This window comes from Corvus brachyrhynchos, unplaced genomic scaffold (assembly GCF_000691975.1).
Source record: "Corvus brachyrhynchos isolate BGI_N302 unplaced genomic scaffold, ASM69197v1 scaffold542, whole genome shotgun sequence".
NCBI classification, from domain to species: domain Eukaryota; kingdom Metazoa; phylum Chordata; class Aves; order Passeriformes; family Corvidae; genus Corvus; species Corvus brachyrhynchos.
Genome location: NW_008236766.1, coordinates 1,143,913 through 1,168,425, shown reverse-complemented (window position 1 = coordinate 1,168,425; position 24,513 = coordinate 1,143,913). Strand labels below are relative to the sequence as shown.

The 24,513-nt window shown below is 42.9% G+C and overlaps 1 protein-coding gene across 1 annotated transcript in view; it reads left to right on the top strand.

The window, feature by feature from the left end:
• Window positions 1–24,513, top strand: part of ST5 (suppression of tumorigenicity 5) — a 159,783-nt gene that overhangs the window by 12,539 nt on the left and 122,731 nt on the right. The window contains 1 exon segment of the mRNA XM_008644869.2: window positions 23,603–23,690. The gene's annotated coding sequence lies outside the window, so the exon portion shown is untranslated.

Genomic DNA, 24,513 nt, shown 5'->3' with positions numbered 1-24,513 from the left:
AGTGTGGAATCTGCCTTTGAGCTAGGACTGGTGGCTTTGGCAAAGCAAGGCGTGTGATATGAAACTGGTTTTTGCAAGGTCCACTAAAACATTCTGACTAAACAGTTTCTCGTAGGCTAAACAGACTGGGCAAGGCTCATTCTATGGCCACAAGACCTACCAAGAGCCTGCTTGGTTCTGTGATTCAGGGTATGGCATCTGTCCCCTGACCAGAGAAGCTGAGAGCACAGTCCTCTTGGAGATCATGGTTTTCAAATGAGATCTGGATCAGGTGCTGGACTTAACACTTGTGCGTGTCTGTCCGAGGAGTCATTACATCTCTTGGATCAAAGCAATTGTTCAAGGCACTCTGAGCTCACCAGAATGTAATAATGATTGCCCTGTATCACTAAAGTGTCATCTAAAGATAGCACAAGATCAGCCCACCAACACTGTTAAGCAATCACAAACAGTACAGATTAAGTTAGCCAGTAAATCAAACCCGGAAAACCCTCCCTTCTACCCTTACCATTGCCTATAAAGATTTGTTGCTTTTGACTCCTCCTTGGAAGATTACTAAATTTGGTAATATGAGCTATTTCTGACCAGTTTGGCATCAAGAGCAGGGTGCTATTTAAATGTTTTTGTTTTATTTTGGTTTACTGTGCTTTTGCCTCCACAAACTTCCCCTCTTGGTCTAAATGGATACAACAATATTTTTTCCTTTGCGGCCTTTATACTTCCGTGGCTTTGAGCTGTTAAATGAGTATTATGTTTTGCTCCAGAAACGGCTGTATTCCAGCTGATGAAGCAATTTGAGAGTGCCCACTTTTCACTATTTATTTTTCAAGGGTGTTGCAAGGTTTTTAATTGTTAAATGATTTGAAATTCTTCCTTGAGGAATATCCTATGACTTGAAGCAGTGTTTAAGTAAAGGAAGGCATGAAGATGTTGCCTATATGTCTTTTGAAGTCTTTAGCTCTATTTGTGTAGGTAATAATACCTAGCTCTGATATAGCACTTTTCAATGCAATTCTCCATAGTGCTTTGCAAAGCTGGATGGAGCCATTACTAGAGCTAATGAAAAGGTTTTGATTCAGTGAAGCATGATTAAAATATGCTGTTTTGCTTGTGCTGAACCCTTTCTGGAATTCATTTGATGCTGGGGGAGCTTCCTGAGGAGCCAGAGTGGTCTAAAGACCTAAATGAAACAGAAACAAACCCAGCAGTTGCTTTTTATGGGAGAAAGGACATATCAGCACAACTGGCTTATTGTGCAACACAAGATTTTTGGTCTCATTCAAACATGAGATAAAAGATGTGGATATGGTAATGTCCTTGAATAATTTTAGCCAGTATCTCAATTTTGTAGGTTAAGAAATCAAAGTGGAGGAAAATAAAATTACTTGCATGACTGGAATTTCCCAAAATGCCAAAGATGGAGCTGGGGCTTTGAGTCTTCTGGCCACAAAGCTGCCTCTTTGATGCTTCACCATAGTTTAACAAGGCACTTGCTTTACCACTTTTGCATGAAAACCATCATTTCTAGAAATTAAAGTTCCAAACAAAGTGAAGTGTGTAGATAAATAATAACAGTGAATTTCTCCTGGTCAAAGAAAAGGCAAGTGAGGTCTAAGTTTAGTTTTAAGTGCTTATGCTGTAAATGAGAACAAAACATGAACAGTTTCACTGCTGATGTATTGCAATATATATGGAGTTTCTTGGAGTTTAGGAGCAGAAATGGAGCTGGAAATATACCTGTTATGACATCATAGAATAGTTGACGAAAGGATAGTGAGATATACCTGTGGAAAGGTGGATTTCAACTTGAAATTTTTGAAGGTAATTGATCCAGCCAAGTACCACTCTGCTGCCCCACTCTTTGTTCAGGTCATCCTGGAAGACAATGCTTACTCTGCCGTGCTTTGCTGTTGTGAAGAGAAAACAAGGTACTGCCCTCAAGTCAGAAAAGGCCTTCCTCCAACAGTGGCAGAGAGTCAATGCCCCATTTATTGTCTTGAGATTTTGTTTCATTGTTCCAGTTTGCAAAGCAGTCTCCAGAGGTTTCTAAAGTATGCATGAATAAGAGAGAGAAATGAACTCCTAGTTTCTTTTGGGAATTTTAGCTTGGAGACAGGCCTGTCTATCTAAACCCATCTCTTGTTCCTATGGGCTTTGGCAGGAATCTGGATGGCACAGCACCCTCCTACCTCATCTTCTGCTTTTTCTCTATACCTGCCTTCATTGTTCATGCCATGCTGTTTGTTAACAAGACCATGGTCTCCTCAGATGTTTTTTTTCCATTGGCTGCCTTTTATTACCTTTATTCATATTCCAGTGTTGTCTACAACCACCAGTTGGTGATTGAAGCCAGATTTCTTGGTCTTTCTACATGCATAAACTGTGTGTAAGCAGTATCAAAGGTCCCTTTTTGATGTGAAAAAAGCAGATAGAAGAAGTGGGCAGGAAGCAGAGAAATACATGTTAACTTTGATTCATTTATTGGTAGTATACTAAAAAGTGGTCAAAGATGTCACTCACTAAAAATTCTCAGAGGTTGTGGGCTGACTGGGCTATAAGCAGGTTTATGCAGCACTGGTCTTGAAAAATTATGTATGGGAATCTTCCTCACATATGGGAGAGAAGTTATGTTTATATCCCAGAATATAAATGAGATGCTAACTGGAACAGCTTTGTAGCGTGGAATGTCTCTCTTTCCTTCACAGCTTTACATAGTTCAGTGCTTCCCCTTCTTCATGTCCTCATGCCTAAAGAATGCAGACGAATAGCTGGAACAGGTTTGTCTTAGTGCTGTCGGGTCATTAAGGTTCCTGGCCAAAATATATCCCTGACCTCCCTGGTCAGAGGAAATTTCATCAATGGCAATATTTTCACTGAGGCTTTAGCTCAGAGTGTCTCAGCTGCTGTGGATGAGGCCTGAGGGTGCTGAAGGGGAGAGATCAAAACCTGCTATAACTCTTCTTAAGAGTGTGTCTAGTGAAAACCTTTATGCATGAAATCATGCCTGCAGATGATACAGAGGGGCATTCCTCCTGTGTCTGTATTTTTGTAAAATTACAGGACACTTCCCATTAAAATCCTGGTAACTTAAGACGGGTCTGTTGGCATCTCCAGCTGCAGAAGTTCAACTCTTAGAAGGACCTGATCATCAGTTATGAACATGTGTAATTAACGCTGAACTGATTGTACCACAAATTTCAGAACAAACTGCTTCCAACAAATCTATGTGTGTGGACATGAAGCATTTTCATTTTTCTGTAGAGGAGCAATTGGCTTTCTGCTGCTGAGATCATGCCTCCAGCAAGCTCTCTCTGAACTGGAGCTGTCTGCAGCCTTGCAGCACAAATGGACCGTAGCAGTGTGATCTGAGAGACTGTTTATGAAAAACACCGAACTGTTGTCAGGCTGGCATCAGGAGGAATGCTAATACCTGGTCAAGGAGAAACATCAAGAGCCAGGATGAATTCCAGCCAACAAATTGGAATTCCGCAGGAAGCAATACAAAAATCTTGTGGAATATTCTATATTCTGCTCACATTACAGACAGCTGTTTCTATATATCTGAATAAAATCAAATACTCAGAATAGACCATAGAATCCTTTAGGTTGGAAAAGGCCTCTAAGATCAGTGAATCCAACTGTTAACCCAGCACTGCCAAGTCCACCATTAAACTGTGTCCCTAAGTGGCACATCTACATGGCTTTTAAATACCTCCAAGAATGGTGACTCAGCCGCTTTCCTGGCAACCCATTCTAGTGCTTGACACTGTTTTGGTGGAGAATTTTTTCCTTATATCCAAACTTAGCCTCCGCTAGTGCAACTTGAGACTGTGTTCTCTCATCCTGTCTCTTCTTACCCGGAAGAAGAGACCAACCCCCACCTTGCTACATCCTCCTTTCAGGTGGCTGTAGGAGAGTGAATCTTACAGCTTCATTAGGAAAGGTCACATCAAAGCACTTGATCTTGTGGAAAGTGGAAAACCCTGACTGTTTATAAACTGAGCCCTCAGCAGATATTCCTCTGATGCAGGGAATCCTCTCTCATTTTCCCCTGAGGAACATGAGAAGAGTACTTGAAGAACATTCAATTGCAGATTAAATGTGCAAGTCACATCTATTATTTGAAAGTGTAGTGTTTTACCCCTTCTGATAAAGAACCCATGTATGGGGAGTTGACATAATCTTCCTCAAATCGTTAGTAACTGATTAGTTTCAGATAAAGTTTATTTTCTTGCAGTTATTGTTGTTCTTAGTCCCGGCCTTTCCTGTTTTGTGACCCTTGTGGGAAGGTTAGGTCTCATGATGGGGCCAGGCTGATTTTGCCACATCAAGAAATCTAATGGTTTAAACTTCTGGATTCAGTTCCGAATGACCTATGTACCCATATGGCTTCTGCTCATATTGTTTCATGTATTTTCTTTATTATTTTAAAACCTTATGAATGTGGTCACTGTTATGTACAAGTACCTGCAGAGCTGTGTGTCTTTTGGGGAAGCTGAGTTTTGCTTTTTTGAGCAAGCATGCAGTGTTGAAACAGAGCAATGCAGACAATGTTAGAGCCCTAAAGTTGTCCTTAGGGAGAGAACATACAAGATCTCTCTTCTTCCTCCGTGTTTCCCTCCTGGAAACTTGGACTACCTGTGGGACTCCCAGGACAAACATTCCAGCCCACTTCTGCTCTTTATTGTCTCATACTGTCTTTGCACAATGTCTCCAGAATACGAGTGTGCCTTTTGTAGGCATCTGTATCAGAATAACCACCAAAGGTTGGAGGGCAAAGCCCCCTTTTTAACTTCAGGGCAATAAAAAAACCCAACCACAATCTTTCCTCCCCAAGCCCCTTAATCCTCCCTGCAAAAAGCCCCCAAAATATGTAGGTAGTGACACTGCAAGAGCTTTTGGTTGGCTATTTAAAGACAGCACTGTTTAGGGGTGGGGTGAAGTGTGGGTGGAATCAAACAGTGCAGGTAGATGATTTAGAAAGTAGACAGCTGTATGTAAAATGGTATCCCTCCCAAAACAAAATGATGTCTCCAGAAATTGTATCTTGGTTTGCTGGTACCATATAGTATAGGATGTCACTATGAAGGTGCCTATACAGGTGCTACATTTTGAAAAACCCCAGATTTGAAACCGACCCCTGGTGGTTTTTCTGTTGATCATATGCTTGGTTTTTGGCTTGTATTAGTTTGGCACATCACTATGCCACTTTGCAGAACCTGCAATAACTTGTGAAGTTCATACAGTGCACCTGGATCTTGGTATCTGTTCTTGGTAGAAATCAGCTCTCTGGATTTCTCTGCCTCTACCTATGAACAGGAAAGAGAGTAAGACTTGTTTATTTTGTTTGAAAGGATGATATGTAAAGAGGAGGAGTGAATCTCCAGGACCAAAAATAAAACAGCTCCAAAACTGGACTCCAGTTTTCTTTCACTGCCTCCAGCCTGAGCTCTCAACAGGCAGAGAGTAAGGCAAGGCCAGAGTGCTCACAAGGATTGCTGCATATCCTGAGGAAAACTCTCTGGTGCCGTTCTAGTTTTGCTGTGGGGCTGTAAGGATGTTCCCTGCCACAATGCATTTAGTGCAAATGGAATAAGCTTTTGAAAATTTGTTTGTGTGGGAATAACAAAGTTATTTTAAGATTTTGTTTTTATCTCAGGCTAGCTAGAAAAGTCTGGATAGCTGAGAACCTTGCTAAGCTTGAATAATTGAATTTGTCCATCAGCCCTTTTTGTGAGCAGGAAATCGTGCATTTCTGTGATACAGTATTTCTGTTTGAAGAGGAATGATTGCTTGCAAAGGTGCCTTTCCTGTTCATACATCTGATTGTATAAGGAGGGATGTTTTGAACTGTGTCTGAACCAGATGGGTATCTTGCCCTGGAATTAATCACCAGGAAAACCAGTGACCCAGTTTCCCAAACCTGCTCTGATACTGGGTTAGCTGCTACTTCGTCAGATTTTCCATGGGTCAAAACCAAGGTGCTGAATCCCTTTGGAAAAGGTGTTCTGATATATCTCCTTCCGCCAAAATTTAATGCCAGCCCCTGGCTACCATGTGATGCTTCTCCTAATCATGCTCTGGGGCCTGTCAAGCTAGACAGAGTGACCAGGAAATGGAAACAGTGTGGGGTGCATGGCACTGTCAGGGAAGAGAGAGCAAGGGCTGAACATGAGAAAGGATGAGCCAGGAGCTGAGGGTGACCCCAGCACAGGTAGGACAATGCTCTCACTGACCTCAGCAAAGTCCCACAGTGCCCAAGTGGGACCAGGTTGGTGACGGTGACAGATTTCCCCAGTAGCCCAGCGATCACTGTGCAGATGCAGAGAGAAGAGTCGGGACCAAGTTAAATCCATGCAGCGAGTCAGGCCCAGCAAGGACAGGGCTGGGGGTGGGCAAACCTGCAGCATGGCTGAGCCTGAGCTTACCCCAGGCTTCTGGTCTCTTGGGCAGTGGCTTTGGGGGTGCAAGTCCCAGGTCTGGATGGACAGAGCATTTAAGGGGTGTTGGTGCACTTGGGGCCCTGGCAGCTGCTCTGATGTGGGCCAAGCACTGACATAATTAATGGCACATGTTATTTACTATGTAAGAATTTCTTCTGGGCTCTGTGAGACAGCTCAGTGACTAAAGTGCTACTGGGTGTGAGTAAGGAACAGTAGGGCTTCCTTTCTGGAGGCCAAATGGTGAGTTATGAGTGTACCCCGGGCCAAAGCATGGAAGAGTCCAATATTTCACTTCCTGAGGAGCAGACTGAGAAAGTGGTTGAGTCTTGATGAGCTCCTCCCTGTTGATGTCCCCTGCAGTCCCAGGGTAAAGCTGAGGTGAGCAGTTGTCTGCTAAAGACAGGGACATTTCTGTGTTAGCGAAGGGTTTGAGTGAATATAAGTTTTGGAAAAGGGAAGGGAAAAATTGTTTGCTCCAAGTTTCTAGCCCAAGACTCTTCATGGCCAGTTTGTGTCTAATTTTCCTCTGTGTTGGTGAGAAAAAAATGCACACAGTGAGTGCAGTGAATAAGGTCTGCCTTGAGGGCTTGTGCAAAAAGCTGGCTGAGCAGGTCACTCTCCCGGCCTTGCAGCAGTAGGGTGGTGACTCAACACTTGCCTGAAAATACTCAGTGCAATTCTGAAAATAGTCAGTGCAGTCCTTGTAAATGAAGGAATGTGGGTCTGGTGCAGAGCTTGAAGAAGTCTGTGGAAAAGCCCACGTCGACTTCAGTGGTCTTGAGAATGAAGCTGTGCAAGATTTGCAAAGAGCTGGCGCCAGATGCGCCTCCCACCCACAGCTCAGGCAATGAACATGTGTGCACAAGGTCGGGGCCATTATAAGAGAGTTCAAAGGGAGCTCTTCATCCAAGGAGAAATGTTCATAGGCTGATCTGTCCCTCAACAATGCACTTCCACACAGCAGCCATCCACAGCATGGGTGGGAGAAGGGAAGGGAACATCGCCCTGTCCCCCAGGGCTGAGCTGTACACACATGTTCTCTGGGAGATGAAGTTACTGCATGTGGGGTTCACAAAATAAACATGCAGGAAAGTCCTGCAGCTTGCTTGCTTGCAGTTTGATCTGTAAGAAAGGTCTGTGGTAGCATGTGCTTTTGCAGTCAGCACAGATATTTTTGGGGAGTGTGGCTGAAGTGTAGGCAGCACGTAATGATTCATGTGGAAACAGTAATTGCGGGAGTCGCTATGGAGGGGGTTACAAGTAAAACTAGTGAATGAGAAGAATATGTTCTTAACCGTCATGACCTCTTGAGAGAAGCCTGATGTGCAGATGGATATGCTGATAATGTGCAGATGAATATGGTGTTATTTGCTCCAGGAAAATACCAGAAAGTTTTGATAGTGTGAAACCTCCTGCCCTGGGTTGGTGGATCTCATCTAAGTTGTTCTTTTTTTCCATCTCCAGATGTGCCATTTTTTGGGTATGAATCCCTCTGGTAGGGCAGGGAAGAGCTGACCTTCATTAGGTAGAATGTGATAGGTTTTGTTACATCCTGAATCCCTGTAGGGACACTACAGCTGTGTCACAACCCCAATGTGGTGGCTGTATCCTGCAAGAAGTAGTTGTCAGCTTTCACATAGAGAGACAAAGCTATAATCGAAACACTGGATGGTTATCAAATAGCTCTCATTTGTGTCATTAAAGGTAGCATTGCTCACATTGGGTTAGGGTGTGCTGGTCTGGTCTTCCAGTATTCAAATTCCAGTCTGGTTGATTTCTCTCCTCCTCATCTTTACACCTCCTGTAAGGCTGCCATGTTGTGGTCCAGGTGCTGTTCTGTTTTGCTGGCAAGTGAGGCAGATCTTGTTTGCTCTGTATACAATTACAGTGACTAAGGAATTTTAAAGTAAGATCTAGAAGTGCTGTCACAATGTGCTCTTACCCAATGTTATTGTGTGGGAGACAGTGGGTGGTAAATGCAAAAGAAAAAAATCCAAAGCTTTTCTTCCTTGCTCTTGTCAACTCTGCCAACTTTAATGGAGGATTTTTTGGTTTGTATTTGGGTTTTTTCTACCTTTTTTTAAGGCCTGAAGCTAAGTGACTATCAGAAATCTTGACCCTCTCTGGCTTTTATAGCTACACAGGAAAGCTTAAAACATGAGTCCTAGAGGCTTGAGATCTGTAAACCTAATAGGAGGTGTTTCACCTTTATTTATTCCTAGAATTTTGTGATTTGTTTAGGTCATCTCAGAGTGTCTCAGGGATTTATTTCAAGGCATAAAGTGCTTAAAACCAGTAGCATGAATTTTTTCTTATTTTTACTGTCCACTTGCTTTGTGGTGTTAGAGGGAGAGCAGGAGGTGGGTCTGTGATTCAATGCCTCTCCCAGTGAGCTGAGAGCCGTGACAGGAGAAAATTGTGTCTACCTGGAGTGGTCAGAGATTGTGTTCACTGAAGGGAAAGAAACTGGCGCTTTGCTCAGGGCTGGGGTGAAGAGGGAACTTCCATTATCCTTCACACAGCTGAGTATTGGTTAGGGATGGACAAAGCCACACTTTTTTGTAACTTATTATTTACAGCACAGTTACTTCCCTACTGATGTCACTGCAAGTATATTTAATTGCTGTAACCTCTAAGCATGGCCAAAGGTCAATCAGAAGAGCATCTGGTACTCCAGAATTCTAGCTCTGTGTAAATAAACAAATATTTTGGTAAATCCCTGAGAATGGAAGCTGGGGTCTGTGACATGACAAGCAAACCCATCAAAAATAGATTTGTTGTTGTTGTTTTGCATTTGATTTTATTAGCAGACCAAATTTTCCAAGCAGGAGGATTGCACACACTGTATGCAATTTCCCTAAAAAGTACTTTCTCTAGAAAGCTGGGGGAAGGGGAAGAGAAGGAAAGGAATAACTTTTCAGTGATATTCTCCTACTACTTTTGTCTTTTATTTAAAAAGAGATGCTAATTCATAAGCTAGAAGCTTTCTCATGCATCAGGATAGCACAGCTTTATGGCCAAGCTCTCCACTTTGCTCCCATTTCAGGAACTGCACCGAAGGTGAGCAGGGCTGTTTGCAACGCAGGCACTCTCCTCCTGTAACACCTGCTTTTCAGAGCAGAGCTTTGCAGGAAATCAGATGTGATTGTGCACTGGGAGGTTTTATCTTCCTGCCAGCCACACAGATGAGGCTAATTTGCTTCCAAAGTTTTTAATAGTTAACAAAGCATTTTGAGGTTTCATTTTCAGACCCTTGGAGGTTTGATTGGTCCTTGGCATCTTTCACTACCTATCCAGTTTTATTTGGTAGAAAACAAACATGTTGAAAACATTGAACTATTAAAAAAAATAAACTGATCCAATCCTCCACCCACCCCCTGCCTCCAAAACTCTTCCAGGATTTGAAGTTCCACGGAAACTTGCCTGTTGATTCTGACAGCATGGCATGTGGGAGGAAGGTCTAAGCATCAGTGATAACCAAACTGAGTGGGGAGTAGCTAGTAACTCTGCTGCATGTTTTTTGGGTGTCCTGTTATTTGACTCCATTGTTACAACTTTAAAACAGGGTCCTGTATGTGTTTAAATAGCTGTCTGCTCTTGGTCGGCTTGGGAGCCTAGTGGCTGGTGTGGTGTTTGCATTTTTGTGGACACATTAAGGACAGGAGCAATCACTCGCCTCCAGGTGTCTGTGGATAGAGTTCCTTATCAGTTATTTCAGCTCCTGACTAGCAGGTGCAAACAGGTACTTGTTCATCTAAAACTCTGGCGAAATGAACTATGCCTTCAAAACTACATACCCTGCTTAATGAAGCAGCCTCTGCTAGGTAGGTGCTGTGCCTTTGTAGAGGACTAGACAAATTTACCTTGTATTACCTTAAATTTACAAGGTTAAACCTATATTGCCTAATATGTGTTTGCTTTGTTTTAAGTAAGTTTTACGGGGCATAATTTTTTTCCTTGATGATCACAGTGTGCAGGTAGTAGTCACAGTATTATAAGGCATCAGAGGAGCATTAGTCATCTGCAAATGGTAGCAATCTGGTTATTATAAACTGCATCTTTATGATAACCCATGTATTAGGTAAACAAGTGTTATAATCCTGCACTTGAGGCATTGAGATTTTCATGTGACTTTGGGCAGGTCAGTGGTACCATGTTAGAATGAAACTTGGGGTTTAGAAGGTCTTAATCTGTCCATGCTTGTCGCTGGCTGACTCCTGGCTCTGAGCTTGCCTCCAGGGGACCTTTTGAATTGAGGATTGCAGAATCCTTTTCTTCTGACATCTACCAGTTTTTATTTTGGGGAAAAGAGGCAGAAAATCAGGACAGTTAAAAATAAGTTAGATATAGCATTGTCAGGAACCAGAAAGGCTTTACTTTGCCAGAGGAGAGTCATACTTCACATGTGAATGATCTTCTTTTGACCTAAACTTAAACCATGAGTTCGGGGAACAGCCATTTATAGGAGTGGTTAGGTCTGTAATTCACTGTGTGAATAACAGCATGGTCTGAAAGCGAAAACAAAGATCCTTGCTTCTCGTCAATGAACAACATAAAGACTATCAAATTCGCTTGGGTTTTCTTGTTGTTACTTGAGTTTTTTTGGCTTGGGTTTTCTTTTTTTTTTTTTTCATAGAGTGGAATTGGTGGGGTTTCAGAAATACTTTCAAACAGTGCAAACCATTTCCTATTGTGGCTGGCAGCTGTTCTCTGTGTTTCAGATGAGGGGCACAGCAACTCTCCTTGAGAAACTATTGCTTGCAAAGAACAGATGAGTCTGAGGTTATGGTTAAGGGAGAATGCACCCCCATGAATTACTGCATTATTATATGTCAAGAATACTTTTGTAGTCTGTCACTGAAGCAACCGTCGAGTGGGATTCTGCATCCCACACTTGAAAATGGTCCCAGCTCAGCCAAATACTTGAGCATGTGCTTGAAATCTGAGCATTGACTTCATTAGCTTGCCTAAGGGCTCACTCAGGTTCCATGCTGGCCTGGAAGGCTGATGGAATTCTCACAACAGCTCTCATGTGGTGTTTCCTGTGGTGAGAGTGGACAGTAATATTTGTGTGCTTCCTGTGCTTGTGAAATACAACGATCACTCCTTCTCCTTTTGCAAAGCTTATTACCTGGCTGGATCTCTGGGGAGGTGGGTGGGTGACACCCACGGGTGTGGTGGTGTTGATCTAGGGTGAGTTGTGCTGTGAGTTTCTCCAAGTTCACCTGTTATGAGATTCGGTGTTGCCATGTACATGACACAGGGAGCAAAGTTGACACGGAGCAGGCAACTGATGTTAATTGGTGTAGCTGCCCCCTTTAAGGAAGGAGAGTCAAATCAAAAGATACAAAGGTGATCGCTCAGGATTGACTAATGCTCTTGATTTTCCGTGCCACCAACCTGACTCCTTTAGCATGTGACTAGCAGGGCTGATATGCCTTAGTCATGATGTCTCACCCTGAATGGGCTGAGATGTGGTATTACTGTGCTGGGTATGGATATTCCCATAATGATGTTCCCCCCCTTTTTTGTTTTATAGTTTCCTTTTTTTTAAGAGGGAAAGCAGTAAATCAATCTCAGCATATTAGTGATGAATTGACAGACATATCAAAGTTAGTTACTGCATCAGGTAGGAAGCTGGTGATGGTTGGGTCTGTGCAGTTGTAGGGTAGGAGATGGGCTGTAACCTACTGAGCATATGCTGGCTTGGTTTTTGTACAGATTGCTGGGAGATCGACTTTATGCTTGTTTATTCCTTCTGTATCGATTCAGTTCTAAAGTGAAGATAGTTCAATGCAGAGATAATAAAGAGAAAACAAGTCTGACAGATGTTTTGTCATTTTTGGCAAAAGTAAATAACGAGTGTGCAGAGCTGTACAGCCCTGCCTTTGTGTTTGGAAAGTGCACATGATTTACTGCAGGAATCAGTTTGGCATAGCATAGCTGTGCCGATTCAGCAGGCCCTACCATTATCTTGTCATGTTTTTTAAAAAATTGACTTTTACAAGGCAGCAATTCAAAAACATGAAAGAGAAATGTGCTGAGCAACCCATCCCTTCTTGTCCCCCATCCAGTGTCTGCTGGCAAATCTGCCGCAGTTGCGCCCATGGGCATGATGATGCTCGGCTCCCTCACTCGCTCGCAGCCTTTGGGCGTTCCGCGTGCGTGAGCTGGTGTGGGTCTTGATTTCATTATTGTGTTCTCAAGCTCCCAAGCTGCTGACTTTTCAGCTAAGTGCAACAGTTCACACATGGCTTTCTGTCGTGCTTCGCTTTACAGACTTAATAGGATTTTAGTGGTACAGCAGGAGTAACAAAAGCACCGTTAGCAACATTTTGTAAATCTCGCTGCTTTTCAGCTCTGCTCACCCGCAGCTTGCGGTCTCCCACGGACAGAGGGAAAATGGCCAGAAAGCAGCGAGGTTCCTGGGCTTGTCCTGACTAGCACTGCCTTTCACTGCCTCTGAAGGCAGAGTATGGAGCCAGAGGCACTGCTGGTCTGACCCTGAAGGGCATTTTTGGTGTTTTTAAAGTACATCTCTAGTCCAGTCTTAGCACTGAAGTAGCTGTAGATACACTATTTCTGCATTCGCATATGTTTGGCAAATGTGCATGGATTGTGTTTATTTTTAAGGGGTTAATTTAAAATGTATAAAACTTTCCTACCTTCTGGGAATTCGGGATGTTCAGCCCCATCTATGCCTCAGCAAATGGCTTCTATTTAATACCATCTTTGTACGTTACCATCGAGAGATGGCTATCTCAGAGAGCTAATCTGTGGGTGTGCCCAAGGGTGAAAAAAGACCAAAAGAAGTAAGACTGAGGGGAGTGGAGATGGGAGAAGGAACATTCTTCGTCAATGCAGGTTTTTACAATGGATAATGTATGGGAAGGGTAGGGGCGGAGATGCTCCAAGAGCACTCTGAGATAACAAAACAGCTTGTTTAGCTAAGCAGGATGGAAATGACAGCCCTACCCATCCTTCTGTCTTGCTCTCCTGTGAACTAGCCAGCACTCAAGCCGCACTGTTCGTGTTTGGGGCAGGACTGTGCACAGCTCCTTCTCCTCTTCCCTTGGGTTTTGAGATGCCACTGCAGGGCTAGTGGTGTTTTCCCTCCAGCTCCTAAGCGTAGCAGCTTCTGTCTGGAAGCTGATGACACTGCCATCTCCTCATGTTTTGACAGGTCCTCTGGCACCAGCGTGTGCCTGTGTGTCCCCACATTCCATGAACCTGCTCCACAAACCCTGTCTCAAGCCACAGTGCTCGTTTACTTGAAGCCATGACTATTTCCTCAATAGAACGTTCCTCTGTAGAAAGTACTTGTTTCCTTTCCTTTCCTCTGCAGAAAGTTTTTGTTACTCAAAAGACCCATTTTGAAGATAAGCCAGGCACACCAGAGATGCCAGTGAGGGAGATCCATCCTGAAGTAGCAGGTTTTGGATCATGCTGCAGCCCATCACTTGTGTAGGTTTTGCTTCCTCTCTCAAGTAATGTCTTGAAATCTTTTGAATGACTCACTCAAAAGGAAAAACTCTACTCTGTACTAATGGTTAATGGGTCTTTCTAGCAGATGTAAAATCCAGTGAAACATATACAGTTTCTTTAGTTTTAAGAGGAACAGATGATTTAATAAGCAGCTATAAATCTCTTGGGAATGTACAGACATAGTCAAACAGCAAACTTTTGCCAGATTTTTCACTGACTAGACTTATAGCCTATGAGTCATAGCGGTCTGCTCCACTCTCCACCTCAATTGCCTGTTGTTGTTTTGGCTTTTAGAGGTGCTCTGTGCTGCATATGGATTTTTTATCACCTTCTCCTGTTAATGGGCTTGCTCTTTCATCCAGGAGACAGACTTCAAGGAGTTGACTCTTATTCTCCGTGTCCATGACAGTGCATGACGTTTCTTTTCCATTCCTAGCTCACTGTGCCATTTTAAAATTGTATAAGGAAAGTGTTTCTGAGGAGTGTATTAATGCAGCCTCCTAAATGGGCCTACTAGTGGGGGTCCAGTTAAAATGAAAGAGATATAGCCAGTCTCCTCTTACTACAGTAATGTTTTCCTTCCAGCAGTCAGTGGTTAATGAATTTATTGTAATAGTATTTCTAATAGTTCCAGTTATTATCAGCCCTTTAGAGATAGGGGAACAGGTAGAAAGCAGAAAGTTGTTCCAGTTACCTCTGTCTCATGCTGAGTTGCAGGGGATGGTTGTATTTTCTGAGGTACTGAGCTGCCATTACAAAAGGATGTAAAATGACACCGTGTTTAACAAACATCTTCTATATTGTGTTGGCCTGCTGGCTTTCTATGAGTGTCTGAGATATCTGGGAATGGGGGCTGCAAGCTCTGTTTCATTTTACAGCTGGTTCACAAGCCATGTGAATTATACTTGGGAGCCACTCTAGAGGAGGTGAGGAATTAGAATTACTAAGATTTGCTCCAGGTCACGCCCAGGTAAACCAGAGATAAAACTAGTGATAAGACACAAGACTTTGTGTGGAATATTTAACCACTGTGGAGGTTTTTGCAAGACAGGTGCAGTGCAGCTTATTTTGAATGCAGCTGGATGGAGGGGATTTTAAAACTGACTCACAGCACAGATTTTTTTTTCTTTTAAATCTCACAATGTACCTACAAAGATCTAAGAAAAATTGTGCAAAATTCTGTCTTCATCAGAATAAACAGGCAGTAAAAATCAGGTTCTAATTCTTTCAGTGGCTCAGGACTGCATTTGTATTTGTTACTCTCTGGGACCATGTAAATGGTGAGGGAAAATTCTTATTTCAGTGGTAAGGATGATGAGAAAACCCTGTTCATATTTGGCCTTTTCCAGGCTGAAAGGAATATCAAAAATGCATAGATGTGAAGCAGGTTAAGAAACTGGAAACAGCCTTAGAGGCTGTTTAATGTACAGAATTGTATAACGTGACCAAAAATAGATATTGTTTGAAGTTCATGGTGGGATTACAATTTATTGCATTATTCCAACACCTTCAGAAAGCCAAACAGGCCTTGTGTTACTGGGCAAAGAAAGCCATCCAAGGTCATATGCCTGCATGGGGTCAAAATCAAGAGCAGCATTTGACTCTTCTGACTCCTTGTTAGGCCCCTCCACGCAGTGCAGGAGGAAGCACAGAGGTTTTCAACACCATGCATATGTGCAAAATAGCCCTTTCAGCGCTCTTTCTGGCAAACTGAGAGCTTTGCTTTATGCTTTCAGTAAGCACAGAGCTCTCACGTTTGCTGATGAGACTTTCACACGTCAGGAAATCAGAAAACTGGAGACGTAATCAGCGTGTCTCTTCTTGAATGGGGAATTTTCCCCAGAGCAAGTTGTGATGCGTGCTCCTAATGATTTGCATCTTACGGTTCAGACTTTCCATGAGCTGCTTCCAGCACTGTAGGCACTAACTTGTGTTTGCAGTGAGCACACACACACCCAGCTGCAAGGGTAACAGCCATAGCTTACATGTTTAAATCTTGGCATAGCTCTGTGGAACTGATTAGGAATGTCCCGTTCCTTTGGAAGCCTGGCCCAGCTGTGGGGTTTAGGTGGAGATGTCGGTGTAGCGTTCAGTGCTTCCCCAGGTTAGGGGCTAGCTAGAAATGGAGGCTAAGAGAGGTTTCGCTTGCTCTTCTTCACCGGCAACCAGGTCTTCTGCAAACTTTCTGGTGTGTGGTCTGTGCACACTAAATGGCTGATGCTGAGCCTGTGTTGTGGGATTCCACTGCTTCCATAGTATGAACAGCAAGCAGCAGCAGTTGCAGGGAGTGAGTTTTGTCCACCCCCTTAAAACAATGTACATAGCAATGGGGAACATCATGTGACTACATGGACCTTATCCAGAGTTTTAAAGGGAAAATATCTATAACAGTGTCCTGGCCTATGTAAACTGTATAGTTTTCCCAGACTTGGAAGAAAAGCACTGGTACTTTCCCAAGTTCCACCCTTTTTGGTTTGATGCGGAAAAAAAAAAAAGGTTGATTCTTGCTTTCCTTTTGTCTCTAAAATGGGAAGTAATTTAATGAAAATAAGAAATTATGCTTTTTCATGTCAAGAGGCAAAATCTTATCTCTGAGCCGTCTGTTTTGACAAGAATGAAGCAGAATATGTACTTTTTTTTTTCCTTAAGTAATAACCTTTACTGTTAATGGTGAAGAAAAGATAGGTAGATGTGTGATTCTCCAGCAGCCTAAATGTGGACATTGGGACAGTCTATCCTTGACGTGGGGCTATTTTCAGACACATCCCCCAGCTCTGTTTGGAAGAATGCACAGAACTGAAGAAGGAAGGATGACCTTGATTTTAAAGCATTCATCTGGAGCTTGGGTGCTGGGAGCTGAATTTCTAGCCCCGGGACTGGCCTTCTCTGTGGTCTGCAGTGTGTTGCTCAGGGAATGTGTATGCCACACAATGGATGTCAGCACAAAGGGCCCTGGAGCTGACTCCAGGAGGTCTGCACCGCCCTACAGTGCAGTTGGGCGCTGTGTGGAGCCACGGCCCCTTCCCAGGAAATACAGCTGCACTAGTTCAAGCACTGCTTTGTGCTGTTGGAGCTGTGCTGCTTCCAGTTCTGGAGTTAGGATGGTTGTGGCTCATTTGGACATCTCTGTACCACACTCCATTGGTAAACCCAGAAAGCACTGAGATACTGAGAAACAAACACAGAGTTCATAAAATGTTTTTGAACTGTCTGCATGGTCTGGTTTTGGATTTCTTTTGTTCTGCACAAACTCATCCTAGTCACTCCAATGTCACTGGCTTTCATTGCCTCTGTGGCACTGGAAACCAGCTAGAAAAAAAAGCTTCATTTTGGCTGTTTCCCATGCCCAAATTGTTTTCTGGAACATTCCAATTTTGACTGACTCCAACTACCTCCCAGGTTCTAACTCTGGCCTTGGGGGAAGCAGCAGAGCCTGGTGCTCAGAACACTGTTGGTCACACACAGTTTCCAGAGGGCCACTGTGCAGACTTGCACACAAAGCCACTGAACTCCTTTTTTCCAAGCAGCCACACTGGAGTGACATTTACATGGCTTTGCAAAGCACCCTGAGGGCCTTGAATGAAAGGAGTTCTGCATATTCAAAGCAATATTATGTTTATCTGTTCTATCCAAAGTAGAGGAGAAAATGCTTTATTGTCTGTGGCTTAAAATCTGCCTGCTATGATGTTTATGACAGCGCAAAAGACAAACTCTGTATCCCTGAGAAAACACCACTGGCTTTGATTTCAATGGGGTGAAGGTGATGGGGAGTAGTGCTGGGCCAGTGCTTGCACTATCCATCCTCCCCAGAGATGAGAAGTGGGGCTCACAGGCATTCCCCCAGCATGTTAGCAGCAGTTCACAGGGTTTCCAGGCCAGCTTGGAAGTTCAAGTCACAACTGAAAATAAAGGAAGCCAACTGTGTTAGCACACAGAGAAGTCATTGCCTTTTGTCCAAAGGAACATCGGGCTGACACTTTCTTCTTGGAGTCTCTTGGCTCCTAGCATTTCGAAGATAAGATCTATCCAGTCAGAAGGGGTTGCATAAACTTCCTGTGAACTTTCATAGTTGATGATCAAAAGGAATCACAAAACATGTTGTCATTATTTATCTATTTATTTATCTATTTAGAAGTTCAAAGAGTGTACAGTTCTATCGGTTGTGATTTTTTTTTTCTCATGTAAACAAGGTGATATCATAATGGATGCACAGCCTTAGGGGCCCACATTTTCCATTTTGAGTTTAAATTAAGAACTCTTTTCCTCTGGAAAGCATCTTTTCAGGGGGAAAAATGTGAAAAATGCAACCACCACCCATATTCTGCTTCAGAAGTCGTCCCTGCAATATTATGTCCTTGCGTCCCTTGCTTTGCTAAAAGATTCTCTTCCCTGTCAACTTCATATAGCCGGTATATCAATAGAGATGGTTCCCAACAGCATCTTTTTCTTTGTCCCACTTCCTGGATACAAGTACAGGAAGGGCTACCTTGACAACAATTTGAAAAGTTCCCCTTCAGCTGGGGATTTGGCTTATATGATCTGTATTCCCATAATTTATGTGCCCCTCTGTTCCCAGTAAGTCAAAGCTTTGCAGCACTTGCTCAGATTCACACAAGATCTAGTCCTCCCAGAGTTATATTCTTGTGTGTTCTGGTTCCGTGCAATTCCAGGTGTGAGGGGATCTGTTTTTTGAACTGTCTTCTAGTCCCATGTGTATCATCTTGTGTCACAGGATGCGTGCTGTGAACAGGAGCAACAGAAACTTGTCCTTTCACTTTTACTTGAAAGAAAAAGTAGTGAAGTGAGACAAATGGAGACCTTGCATTCATGTAGGGTCAAATCAGAAATCCTGTGGAATTTCAAGCAACTCATCGACATCTCTCCTGATATGGCTGGTTCCCAGAGAAAACCTGCTTGTCTTATTTGCCCTTCTTCTTGGGACATAAATCCACCCTTGATGGGGATATACAGACAGGATATTTGTATCCTCTCCTTGGGGTCTTCTCCATCAGTTTTGGACCTACAGCTTCCTGTCTCTTCCTTTTGGGCATGCCTGGAATATGGCAGAGCCATGCAAGGAAGGATGTTGACTGGAAGGAAGATGGGTTGCAGACAGGGCTCGCTCTGGAGAGTTAAGGAGCAAAGGACTTACTTACATGAGATTCCCACCTTTGGTTATCCCTCTGGCTTGGCTTGTGCCTTGGCCTGGTGCCATCTGACACAGTTTGCAGCGCTGGGATGTTGAGGGCTGACTGAATTGGCTGCCTGGGCCCAGAGCCAGTTTGTATGGCTTGTTTGGCTTTGCACTGCTTTTCTAGCAGGGGAGCTGTAATATGTGTCTCCTGTCATGAATCAGACCATAGGTATGGATAATTCTCAAACCAGGCATTCGCATGAGTTAATTCCATGCTGTTCATGTTTAAAGTTGTTTTATTAAGGAATTATTCAGCTTATTGCTCAGCAAATTTTCAGCATCATTAGCAGGTTTAGAATAGGGGTTGTGTCCCAGTATGACCAAACAGTGTCTTAAAGCTTTAATTGCCAAATAAAAACTCTTTCGACCTCTCTTTTCTAAAATATACAACATTACTAAACCATCACTTTGGTAAAATATTGTAGCACATGTTTGGTGTATTTTTAAGTTCTTTTGAAGTCAGCGTTTAAATGCTTTGCTGAATCAGGGCCTAAAATAATAATATCCACAAAGTTAAGCCACTTTATTTTTGAATGAGTGTTTGCAGAGGAATTGAATGCATGTCAGCTTCCTGTCATGGCCCTCAGGTACAGATCACCTCTTAGTTTCAGTGAATTAGAAACCTTTCCAAATTGCTGTCTTGCACACAGTTGCAGCGTCAGGGTCAGACCCAAGAATGGCAGGCTCTCATTTGCAGAATGACATCAAACTGAAATGGGATATAGGGCCATAAAGGGATTGGCAGCATCTCAAAGAGAGCGCAGCTATGATTAGTCATTTCCTATATACGTACTGTATAAATACTGGGGATATACACATGCATTTCTTTTTTCTGGGTTAATGAAACCAGTACTATGCTGCAAACGTGATCCTTGCTAGACCATTGAGGTAATGGAAACTTAATTCTCCTGTTAGAAGAGAGTTGTGCATACACTTTAAGTAATGGATCTGAAATGGGGAAAGAAAACAAGTCCATAGCTGACTGATCTTTGTCTTTTGCCTGTGCAGTCCCCTTGCAGTTGGGGAGCTCCTGTGTTGGGTCAACTCCTTTGCTATCGTTTGCAAGGCTACAGTGTACTGTTGTGCTACTTACTTTGATACCACAATCCTAGCAAAACATGCACTGAGGCAAAATTGAAATTAACATGCCACTTAAGGCAGTGGAAGGTTTAATCGCTTTAGTAGAATGATGCTTTTGGGATCAGAGGTGTTATCTTGTGCCACTTACTTTGTTGTTGTGTTCTTACACCATGATGTTGGAGTGTAACAATAAGGGCCAGTGCTGTGCACTGTTAGTTTAAAGAAGTCAGTGGTGCTGTGGGATGGCTTCAGAGTGTGTGGTGGCTGCTGCCCTGCCTGTCATCACTTTGTCCCACCTGGTAGTCCACAGAATTCCCTATGCAAAAGTATTGAGTGCTGGGTCTCTATAAAAAGAGCAAAGAACACAGTTTTTGTAGTGCATGTGTGCTTTACATTAAGAGCTGGCTTGGGCTTTTCCCCTTATTTCCATACCTCTGCAAGTCACTGCCTGGTGATGAGGAAGTGCTGCTCCCAAGCTCCCTGACTCTCCCAGTGAGGTCAGCAGGAGCTGCAGGCACTTGCAGCAGTATTGGGTTAAAAACATACTGGGACAGATTAATTAAGTTTCACTTTTTGTTGTTGGGTCTTAAATTACGGAATTTCAAACAAATATATATTTGTTGAGGTCACTGAGAAGATGGTCAGTAAATGTGTAGAGGTGACACAAGGAGGAGCAATAAGGTGGCCATCTTCAGTGGGAAAGGGGCAAAAGCCCTTGTGAAGCACAGAAAGTTATTTGAGGAGGGGAAAAATCCTAAGTAACTTTGCAAGAGTGTTTTTTATCTAAAAAACGCAAAGGAAAATGTTACGGAAGTTGGAGCAGTGATTAATTTGAATTTATACCTACCAGAGGTTTGTGCTGGTGTTGTGGCTGGCTTAGTCTGTAGCTCACCTCTGATGCTGTGCTTTCCCCTACTGAAAGTGATAAAATTTCACGAGGAGCAAGTCTGATTTTTGTTTCCTCTCCTGTTGCTGATGATGGCTGCTTGGAAAGCATTCAGTAAAGAATCTCAGACCAGGCAGCTTGCAGAGTGGGCAGCTCATGGTTCCCTTGCAGGTCTCCAGGCAGAGACCGCAGGTGTGCCTGGTGAGGGCTCCTGCTGGGCACTCACCCTGCTCAGTGCATGCCCGCTCCTGCGCCTCACGTGGCTGCTGCATCATGGGGCCAGGAGCGTAGGAAGGAGTGTGTTCAACCAGTCAGAAATGGGAAGTGTATCGGAAATAAGAAACTAAACATCAGCTGCATGTGAGTAATGGATTTTCTGTCTCCTGCAGGGGGTGAGGGTACACACTCTGATGCCTTTTGATGGCAGGGTAGCCATGATGCTGTAATTAATACAAAACCAGCTATTCATCATGTCCTCTGCTTATGATTTCAGACTCTGTCCTGATTCTAAATTGTGTTCTGAGGTATTGATGTGCTCAGACGAAAGCCCAGTGAGAAAAAAGTAAAATGTGGGAATAGCTCTTGTTTCACTGGGATCAGTCTGAGCTACATATGTCCCCTTTTGGCAAGAAGCTGATTCGGGATGTATTCATGAGGCTTAGAATAGAAATGTGCTTGTCTGAGGGCTTCTGTGGTAGTTACCTGCCCAAGACCAAAGCTTGGGTCATAGTTTTACTCCTGTGCCTTGTTCCTACATATTTGTGTATGCGTGATATATTTTAAGGACTTTGTTTGCTTTGCTTGGAATTTTAAACTGTAACAGAGTGCATATGTAATGCACTGAGCATTTTCAATGATTTCTAAATGCCAGCTTGCCTGCTCCCCCAGAACCTTGCCATATATGCAGATGTGGTCACAGAATGAAGTGCCACAGAGCCATGAATGCTGGAGTGGGATGTGATGCAGATGGTTGGTACATACTCCAGAGTTACCAGTGATGGGGTCTATAGAAGATCAGAGCGTGATCAGCCATTTCACTTGTCCATTGATCAAATCCTAGGATGTTTTTTTATCACTTCTGTGTCTTTGAACACTCTCTCTGCAGTGATGTAGTGTAAAACATTACTTTCTTGGGAGGAATTAGCAGTTTCCCTCTTTCCCCAGTCACACTGCTGAAATTGTGCCCACTTGCCACATGTGATGAATTTACCTTAGTCATACACCAAAGGAAACTTTCAGGACAAAACCAAGTTTAAATTTTTTAGTATTTGTCTCTCATGGCTCTGGCTGGGCATCACTGATGCGTTCTTAGGGGAACTTAGTGTGAAATTGCAAACTTAGCATGTGGCACTTTCATATCTAGGAACTATTTGATATGATGTCATTTCAGCATCTTCTGGACCCTTGATAGCTTAAGCAGCTGTCTTGTTATATTTATCTGCCTGTGAGTAGTCTGCATGCAGTTTTTGGTAACAGTGTAAAATATGCCTCATGTATATGCCTTCGTGTGATGTTCTTGTTAGAGAGAGAGGTGGTTTAAGTGTGCAATCTGCTGGGAGCTCTGTCACTCACAAAATTTAGTTTTCTGAAGTACAGAAAACTGGTGTAGTTTATATCTAATAATGGATATATGGGGAGACAGGTGCTCCCATGAAACATCTTGGCTATCTCACACAACCAGAAGGGTAATATGCTGAAACTCTTTAGTCTCCTCATCTATAAACCTAGTTATGTTGATTATATAATGTATGTTTTCTTGTGTTCAGCTCCCCAAATAACATATAAAGGATTTCATAGGCTGGTGTTGAGTTTTAAATGCAGGGGTGGAATAACATAGCTGCCCAATGAAGTGGTTAATAGATACAGGAGAAATTGATTTCCTATTTAGCTTGGCATAGGCAGCTTTGCAATTTTCTGCCCACTAGAGGGACTGCTGCTTATACTGCTCATTGCAGAGCACACTCATGAAGTCCCTTCAGTATCTTTTATGATGTTTTAAAACTTTGAATGACTGACTGATTAAATGCTCTAAAGATTGTCTCCAAGATATTTCTCAAAATGTAAAAACTTTGGGCACAGTACTCTTCCTCTGAGTCCAAATACTTTTTAAACTGAATTTTCTTAATAAATGTTCTTTCTTTTTTATAAAGTATTTTCTGTTCTCTTGATTTATCAGTCCAGACTTTCCTATATGACGTTGGTGGGGATTAATTTAGATTTTTTTGTCAAGGAAAAAATGTTGTATGTCTTTATTTATGTTTGGAGTAAGTTTTGTTTTGCAACCATGGTGCCAGTGAATATGGTAAACTAATCAGTTCTTGTATTCGCAAATGTCAGTGAAATGAGTTTCTCCTTTAACTGGGAGATAGCAAGTTTTGGGTAAGAGGCACTTAAACTTACAGTCAGTATGAGAAAACTTCCAGATGTATCTGTGTGTTCTTGTTTAGCTGGGGGATTTTTTTTCTGTTTGTTTGTTTGAGTTCCTGACCTGCCCAATTTTCTTCTTAATTACAGAAACATGAAAGAATACAGGAAGTCCTGCATGAGCTTATGAATACCTGTGCTAATTAAGTCACTGGCTTGATACTGGGAGAACAGCAAGGTAAGCACTCAGGCCATGCCAACAGCGTTTCTTGTAATCTGCATGATTGTATTTCAACAAAGCTTTAGTGCTTTCAGATATCAAATTCATAGCAAGGCAGGCAAAGACAAATAGCCTGCAGGGCTGAATGTGATAGATTTACTTTTAATTCAAAGCTTTGGTGAGCAAACATCTCTGTTTTCCCTTCTGGGGGAAAAAAAATACAGGTTTTGTGGTCGTTTTCCCTTTTTTAGAAGGCAATATCTCTAATTTCGGCAATCAATTCCTGACCAAAGCTCAGCTTCCTGGGCTGACTCTGGGGAGGGGCTGGAGGAAGGGTGGAATGTTTCAAAACTTAGCTGATGAAAAGGCATGCTGTTTTGTGGATGCCTCCCAGAATTGTTTAAATCTCTGTGTGTGTGTGCGCGCGCGCTTATGAAGAGGGGGGGAGAGAGATCTCCATGACAACTGGCCTGGCCAGTCTGTGTTCTCTGCAATCATTTTAGCTGGAATCAGTGCTGCGAGAGGTCATATGAAGGAGTTATGGGAAGCACAGCAGGTATTAGACACTAAACGACTGGTTTTCTGATTGCCTCAGATAATAACACAGAGTTTTGTCTGGGAAATACAAATCTGAGAATGGAGTGGAAAGGGAAATGCTCCAAATTTCAGGTAACAAAAATTGCCTTTTTAATGTTATGTCCTCCCATTGTAAAGTTTGATTTTTCTTTTTTTTCCTTACTGGTGGTGGTGTTTACTCCCAGCTGAGAGCGTCGGAGCGAGCTTGGATTCCCTAACTCTGGGGAATGATGTCATGCGGCAACAGTTGGATTCTATTAGCCAG